Source organism: Artemia franciscana, chromosome 19 (genome assembly GCF_032884065.1).
Source record: "Artemia franciscana chromosome 19, ASM3288406v1, whole genome shotgun sequence".
Classification (NCBI taxonomy): Eukaryota; Metazoa; Arthropoda; class Branchiopoda; order Anostraca; family Artemiidae; genus Artemia; species Artemia franciscana.
In genome coordinates, this window is record NC_088881.1 from 13,472,830 (window position 1) to 13,480,712 (window position 7,883).

Below are 7,883 nucleotides of genomic sequence, written 5' to 3' on the forward strand. Positions count from 1 at the left end.
GGGCTGATTTCGTTGAGAATATAAAAAAAAACAAGAATCATAAAAGTGTTAATAAATCCGAAAAAATCCTATAGTTCTGGGGTAGATAACTTCGAAGACCACACTGCCTTTCCACGACGAAAGTAAAACAGTTCAAAATAGGGATGAAACCTTTTAATTGACAGTGAAGAGATATAGTTCAGAGAGTTTTAGTGAGATATAGTTACACAGATATATATACAGAGATATAGTTCACAGATATAGACAGTGAGTTTTACTGCTGATGATGAACACTGTATATGTGTTCGAAATATCCAGTTAAATAAAATTTTATATCTGTTCACTGTCAATTAAAAGGTTTCATCCCTATTTTGAACTGTTCTACTTTCGTTGTAGTTCTGGGGGAAAGGCCAGGCCCCTCCCCTGCGTATCTGCTCAAGCCTAATAGTTTCAAATGGTTTCCATCCATCGATAAAACAGGGTTGAAGCAAGAAACACATTGCATCCAACGCAAACTGTGAAAAGGCTCCTAATTCACCGATATAATTGGTAAGTGCAAGTTTCAAAACCGAAAACTCGTTTATTAGAAATCTACTCGTATTGATCTACAAATACAAAAAAAAAGTTGTAAAGCGATCTAACAAGCCCGACTAGCTCAGTTGGTAGAACCTGTAATTTCTAATCTCGGGCTCATGGTTTGGAGCTTGTAGTCTTCATTTTTTTCCCCATCGGTAAAAAATAAAATATTGCAGTATATTCTTTTTTGAGTGAAAGTTGCATTTGTGGAACAAAACATCGTGGTAAAAACTTAAGGCTGGACGGACTCGGAAAGAATCTTCCTATACCTCCCATGTTAAACATTTGGAGTTTGCCTGACGTTCCTGAATTAGTGATTTTGGCGGTTTTTATGTCAATAAAAGTAAAAAAATCTGGTGAATATTTTGGCATAATCAAATCTTAAAGCCGACAGTTATTTTTTCTATAATTCCAAAATAATTATAAAACCTGTTTCGGGTTTGCATTCTAGATTGCTATGCTTGACATTGTTGTTGTGGGTATCAAAAAATAGAGCAATAAATTTTCTATTCATCAATAAGAAGCTTTTTTCTATAATATATACCTCCTGGCTGCAGTCCCTTCAAATACTTTACATATTTGTTTTCCGAAATCAAAATTTCCCCTCAAAAGGTTAGATTGAGCTGTAATCGGAGCATCTAAGAATGCAAAAATTACACCAAGGGGCTAACCACTCGGATTGTTCAGGAGCGATTCAGTCAAGCATTATTTAGTTCTAACCTGTTTAAACAGAGTCTAGAGAAGAAGTAAGGTGCAGACACCAAACTGCCGGTTAATGAATATATAAGAAAATTGTATTGTATAAATAATTAAGGATAAGCTACGTCTAATCCTAGAGATAAATTGAACACAGCACAAGGGCCGAATAAGAAGCAATGGTTTTATTTTAAAAAGATTGATCTATCGTTTTGGTTTAATTAAAATAAATTCAGGACAAATTTATGTATTGTAGTATAAGTACAATTTTGCATAATCTTCGTACTGAAATAAGAATTAATAATATATAAAATAAGCTAATTAATTACTAATGAATGAAACAAAATAACGAATGAACGAAACAAAATGTCCCCAGAATATTTAAATTTGTTATAGCAAAACCCGAGTCTTGCTGTAGAACTACCAAAGCAAACTACAAAAGCAGTCAATGACCAGTCTCAAGTCCAAGGCCTTTCCAAGAAACAATCCCACCCCTTGGTAAATAAACCCCAATAAAAATTACCCATACTAAAGCAGTCAAATGACCAGTCTCAAGTCCAAGGCCTTTCCAAGAAACAATTCAACCCTTTAGTAAGTGAACCCCGATAAAAATGGTCAAAACCCTAATAAAGTTCTTATATAGTTCTTGTTATTGACCACAGTAACATGGGAAAAAAAAGAAATATACGAGGGCTCCATTTGCCAAATGTGCAGGCCCATCGTGAAAAGTTGAAATTAAATTATCGGGCTAGAGGCAGACCGCGTTTACCAAAATATATGTTAGAAGACTTAACGGATGCTTCGGTTCACGACGAATCAAGTTCCGAAGGAATTGGAACAAATTCCCCTTTTGTGTTGAAAGTTATCACTTCTGGAAGAAATTTGGGGTCAGACCTTCTAAAAGGCTCACGCTGGATTGTGGATCTGCCTTACCTTTTTGAGAATTATGAAAAGCTCGTGATTCGCCACATGTAAGTTTTTTCTTTGTCTTTCATTTTACGTCATTGATTTACTGCAATCAAAATTATTAGGATGGGGAATTATTCTGGGTTGCAATTAATACAACTTGTACCTTATTAATTCTTGATAATTGTCTTTTCTGCTATAGAGAAAGAATGTTCGATAACTTTTAAAGATATTTTCATCCCAAAACAACAGAACGCTCCGACGGTATCTACTTAGGTTAGTTTAATTTCACTATTGTTGGTTTTACCAACAATTTAAAGCTTATATAGAATAGTCGGCAGTTGTTTCGCTATTTCTTTAGCAATCTCATCTTCGTTTAGACAAGACAAGATTTATTTCTACAAAACGGCTATCACAAGCCCAAAAGGGCCAAATTCACATTTTAGTCTCAATAAAAAAATTAAAAAAAATGGTGAATGCCAATCAGTAATAAATATCAAACCAGTTTAAACTCATAAAATTGCAATCAGTAAAAAAGTCAAACCATAAAAAGTCTTAAATTAAAACCGGGAAAACAAATTGAAACAAAATGACAATTTAGTTTACCTTGCAAGAATTGTAAAGTTTGCAGTTGCAAAATAAGCATTAAAACTATAAGTTAAAAGTGGAGCGATAAGAGCGAAGGGTTAGTAATTTAAAATTCCAAATATGTGAAGGATGAACGTTCTTCTATATCTTTCAGTGGAAACTCTTATTTGGGCAAGAAGGGGGATTTTTGTTGAATTAGAACGTGGGGCAGTGGCGAATGCAGGGGGCACCCTCCCCGTGACATAGTAGTAGATTTGTGGTTGGGACCGCTTGCTCTGGTTCTTTTAGTGACGAATTTTTTTATATTTGGTTTTTAATAGTCGAGTTTTTAGTAAGTTTTTAGTTATTAAGGCTGTTTCTTTTTGCAAACAAGTTTGAAACAAGGTTTCAGTTACTTTTTGCAGTCTCTATTAGATTTTTATTAATGACACATGTCCCCAAAAAGTATTTAATTAAATTCAAGTTTATCAAGGGGATCTGTCCGTATTACCACAAATGCCAACTGGGAGGCGAAAATTTTCATTCGTAAGAAGGGGAGATTTAAAATTCTGACTTAATCCGCTGCTAATAGCAACAATAAGAAAGCATTATATTTCTATTTCTTTGTTCTATTTTTCGTGCTACACCATCAAACGAACTATTACTTAATGTTTAATCAACAATTAGTTCCAAAGAATGTATGATACCAAAATATGGTACTAATTTTTTTTTTTTTGACAATACAAAGTTTCAGTAACTCGCTATAGTCACCAGAAGTGCAAATGCTAAAAATTATGCAGAAAAGATTTAATATATTATTTTTTTGTAGAGGGTGAACAACCTTTTAATTGTGTTTTATGGCGAGGTGGTTCTTATAAACTTACTTTTTTTGTTTCAATATTTCTAATTGACTTTAATTTCAATAGAACTCATCAGATTTTATATTAAATTAAAGTCCATGTCCACTACCTACCCACGACTTAGAAATTGTTGCAGTTCCCTTTAAATTGTTGGTATTTCTTTGTCCACAAGTTTATCGGAGTAACCTTTCATGTACACCCCCCCCCCCCCAAAAAAAAAATCCTAGATCCGCCCCTGACGCGGCGGGTGGGTAAATATTCACTACGGAAAGGAGAAGTAGTACAAGGGTTATGCACGATATTGTTGGCAAAATAATAAGGAAATTTGTACTCTCATTTCCTTAAGGGTGACTAGATTTGCTCTCCGAAGAAGGGAAATGTAAGGCCCTTTACCCTGTTTGAAAATAATTCTTAGACACGTTTTTTGAACTGCCTCTATTCTGTCCCACAATTCATTGGACATGCCAGAATGGCAAACAGAGAAACAGAAAAAAAACACAAAAAAAATGTATTAATCCAAAAACGTTCAGAAATAAAATGAAAAAAAAAAACAAGTTTTTGAACTGAAAGTAAGGAGCGACATTACAACTTAAAACAAGCAGAAATTACTCTGTATATTAAAAGGTTTTCTCCCTTCTCAACGCTCTGCTCCTTACGCTAAAGTTTTTTACTGTTTTAAAAAGTAAACTTAAGAAAAAGAGTCAAACTTTAGCGTAAAGAGCAAGGTGTTGAGGGAGGAAAAGCCCCTTTGATATACGGAGTATTACTGTTCGTTAATTTTGCTCCTTACTTTCAGTTAAAAAACTTCTTTTTATCATTTTTTTTCCAACATAAAGCGAACTTACCAGTAGAGGTAATTTCGAACAGTTCGTGGTAACGAACTGTAGTAAGGAGCGACCCGGCTCAATAGTAACCAAAGCTCTAAAAAACAGAATTTTGATATCAGAACATCTCAAGAATCGCACTGTTATGCCGATTTTAAATATGTGAGTCTCATCATCAAGTTTAGTCTTACCCATCAAAAGTTACGAGCCTGAGAAAATTTACCTTATTTTCGAAAATGACGGAACCCCCCTAAAAGTCATTTAATCTTAAAGAAAGTAACACCATCAGATTCAGCGTATCACAGAACCTTATTGTACAAGTTTCAAGCTCCTATCTACAAGAATGTAGAATTTTGTATATTTTGCCAAAACACAAATCCCAGATGCGTGTTTATTTATTTAATTCTTTTTTCCAAGGGTGATTGTACCGACCCAGTGGTCTTAAAATTTTGCGAGAGGGCTCATTCAAATGGAAATGAAAAGTTCTAGCGCCATCAAAATCCTGATATAGCCATTTTATTCAGCATAGTTGAAAAACCTTTTAACTATGTCTTTCAGGACGACTTACTCCCCCAAAGTCCCCATGGGAGAAGCTGCAAGTTAAAAACTTTGACCAGTGTTTGCACATAGTAATGATTATTGGGAAGTGTACAGACGTTTTCAGTGGGATTTTTTGGTTGGAAGGAGGGGTTGAGAAGAGGAGGTTATGTTGGGGAAACTTTCCATGGAGGAATTTGCCATGAGGAGGAAAATTTTCCATGAATGGGAGGGGGCAGGATTTTCTAGCATGATTTAAAAAAAAAAACAATGAAAAAATAAATATGAAAAAGTGTTTTCAACTGAAAGTAAGGACCAGCGGTAAAACTTAAAAAGAACAAAAAATATTACACATATAAGGGGTTCATTTCCTCCTAATCTCTCACTCTTTACGCTAAAGTATTTTTTAGTAATTTCAATTATTTATTCTACGGCCTTTGTGATTCAGGGGTCATTCTTAAGGATTTAGGACAAAATTTAAGCTTTAGTGTAATGAGCGAGGTATTGACAAGTGGGCGAGCCCCCCTTATATACGTAATAGATACCTGCGAATATAGAAGTTCGTTAGGTAAGCTAATTCGTAAGTTACGTATATTTTTACTAATGAAAACCATCGTAAAAAACTAAAAGCTCTAGTTGCCTTTTTAAGTAGCAAAAAATTGGAGAGCAGCTGCGCCTCCTTCCCCGCTCATTTTTCTCAAAATCGTTCGATCAAAATTATGAGAAAGCCGTTTAGCCAAAAAAATAAAAATTCAAATTTCGTTTTAATTATTCATCTGCGCAGAGCCGAAATCAAAACATGGATTAACTGAAAAAACGTTCAGAAATTAAATAAAAAACGATTTTTTTTAAATGAAAGGAAGGAGTAACATTAAAACTTAAAACAGACAGAAATTACCCAGTATATGAAAGGGGCTGTTCCCTCCTCAACGCCCCGCTCTTTACGCTAAAGTTTTTACAGTATTAAACAGTAGATCTTTTAAATTATATTTTTGGTAAAAAATAAGGAGAGGGGCACATTTGAAGGAAGGCCTAAAAATTCAGAAAAGAACTTAAAACAACCATAAGTAGCTACTTATACTATTCCTAAGAGCGAGTGCTTTGCTATACCCCACCCCTCGCCCCTCTTTAAGCGACAGTTTATAGCCCATTATATATTTTCCCATTACATTTTGAAATAGCCCCACTTTTTACTTCTGTATTAATTTATGACGAAAGCTAATCAATCGGCGGAAAAAATGAGTCGCGCTATTCTGAAATAAATAAAAAAAAAACAAGTTTTTTCAACTGAAAGTAAGGAGCAACATTAAAACTTAAAACGAACAGAAATTACTCCGTATATGATAGGGGCTGTTCCCTTCTCAACGCCTTGCTTTCTACGCTAAAGTTTGACTCTGTCTCACAACTCTCCATTAAAAAAAAAAAAAACTTGCCATTTTGAAAAATAAAAAAATATACTATGACGTTTAGGGGTGTTTCCCCTTATTTTCCAAATTCGTAACTCGAAGAAGAGGGGTATATGTTGGGGGAACTTTCCTTGGAGGAATTTGTCATGGGGGAAGAAAATTTTCATGAAGGGAGCCCAGGATTTTCTAGTATTATTTAAAAAAAAATAAATATGAAAAAGCTTTTTTCAACTGAAAGTAAGGAGAAGCATTAAAGCTTAAAACGAACAGAAATTATTAAGCATACGATAGGCTCACCTCCTCCTAATACCTCGCTCTTTACGCTAAAGTATTTTTAGTAATTTCAACTATTTATTCTACGGCTTTTGTGATTCAGGGGTCATTCTTAAGAAATTGGGACAAAATTTAAGCTTTAATGTAAAGAGCGAGGTACTAACGAGGGGTGAGCCCCTTCGTATACGTAAAAAAAACATGAGAATACAGAAGTTAGTTACGTAAGCTAATTTGTAAGTTGCGTATATCTTTTACTAATAAAAAGATTCGTAAAAAATAAAATTTTTTAGTTGCCTTTTTAAGTAACCAAAAAATCGGACGGCAACTAGCCATCCTCCCCCGCTCCATTTTTTCTCAAAATAATTCGATCAAAACTATGAGAAAGCACTTTAGACAAAAAAATAAATATTAAAATTTCGGTTTAATTATTCATCTGCGGAGAGCCAAAATCAAAACATGCATTGATTCAAAAACGTTCAGAAATTAAATAAAAAAAAAAACAGTTTTTTTAACAGAAGTAAGGAGCGACATTAAAACTTAAAACGAACAGAAATTACTTCGTATATGAAAGGGGCTGCTTCCTCATCAACGCCCCGCTCTTTACGCTAAATTTTTTACTGTTTTAAAAAGTAGAGTTAAGAGAAAGAGTCAAACTTTAGCGTAAAGAGTGGGGCGTTGAGGAGGAAACAGCCTCTTTCATATACGGGATAATTTCTGTTCGTTCTAAGTTTTAATGTTGCTCCTTACTTTCATTTAAAATGCTTGTTTTTTTTATCTAATCATTAAAAAGTACGGATAAAGGTTCTGGAAGAATGTCTGCAAAGGCTTTAAAGGATTTGAGAAATAAACTAGCTAATTTGATCCTCCCAACTCATAAAAGCATATTGGTATTTTTAATCGTACTAATAAGAACTTTGTGAATTACTCGAATAAAAATTTAAATGATAGTTGAGATGCAACTGAATTTGGGGCACGGATTTTTACTTTGAATTTGATTTTAGGGAGTCAAGTGAGACTTAATTTTCTTGGAATTTGGTTAGTAATTTCCGTTGGAATTTGGTAAATCGACACGGGTCTGTTTAGAGGGCATTTCCTGTCATGCCCCAAAGGATTTTGTAAAGTTTTGAAATACTTGGCTTTCCTGATTGGTAGTTCCAGGACAGTTTTTGGCTTGGTTACATACATAAATAAAATTGGGTGGTTTAATCTGACAATGAAATACAACAAACTTTCGCTTAGATCGTATAATTTCCACTTCT

At 34.1% G+C, this 7,883-nt stretch overlaps 1 protein-coding gene across 3 annotated transcripts in view; it reads right to left on the reverse strand.

Moving 5' to 3' along the window:
- LOC136039305 (bridge-like lipid transfer protein family member 1) overlaps positions 1 to 7,883 on the reverse strand; it is a 279,590-nt gene that overhangs the window by 134,174 nt on the left and 137,533 nt on the right. The window lies entirely within an intron of this gene.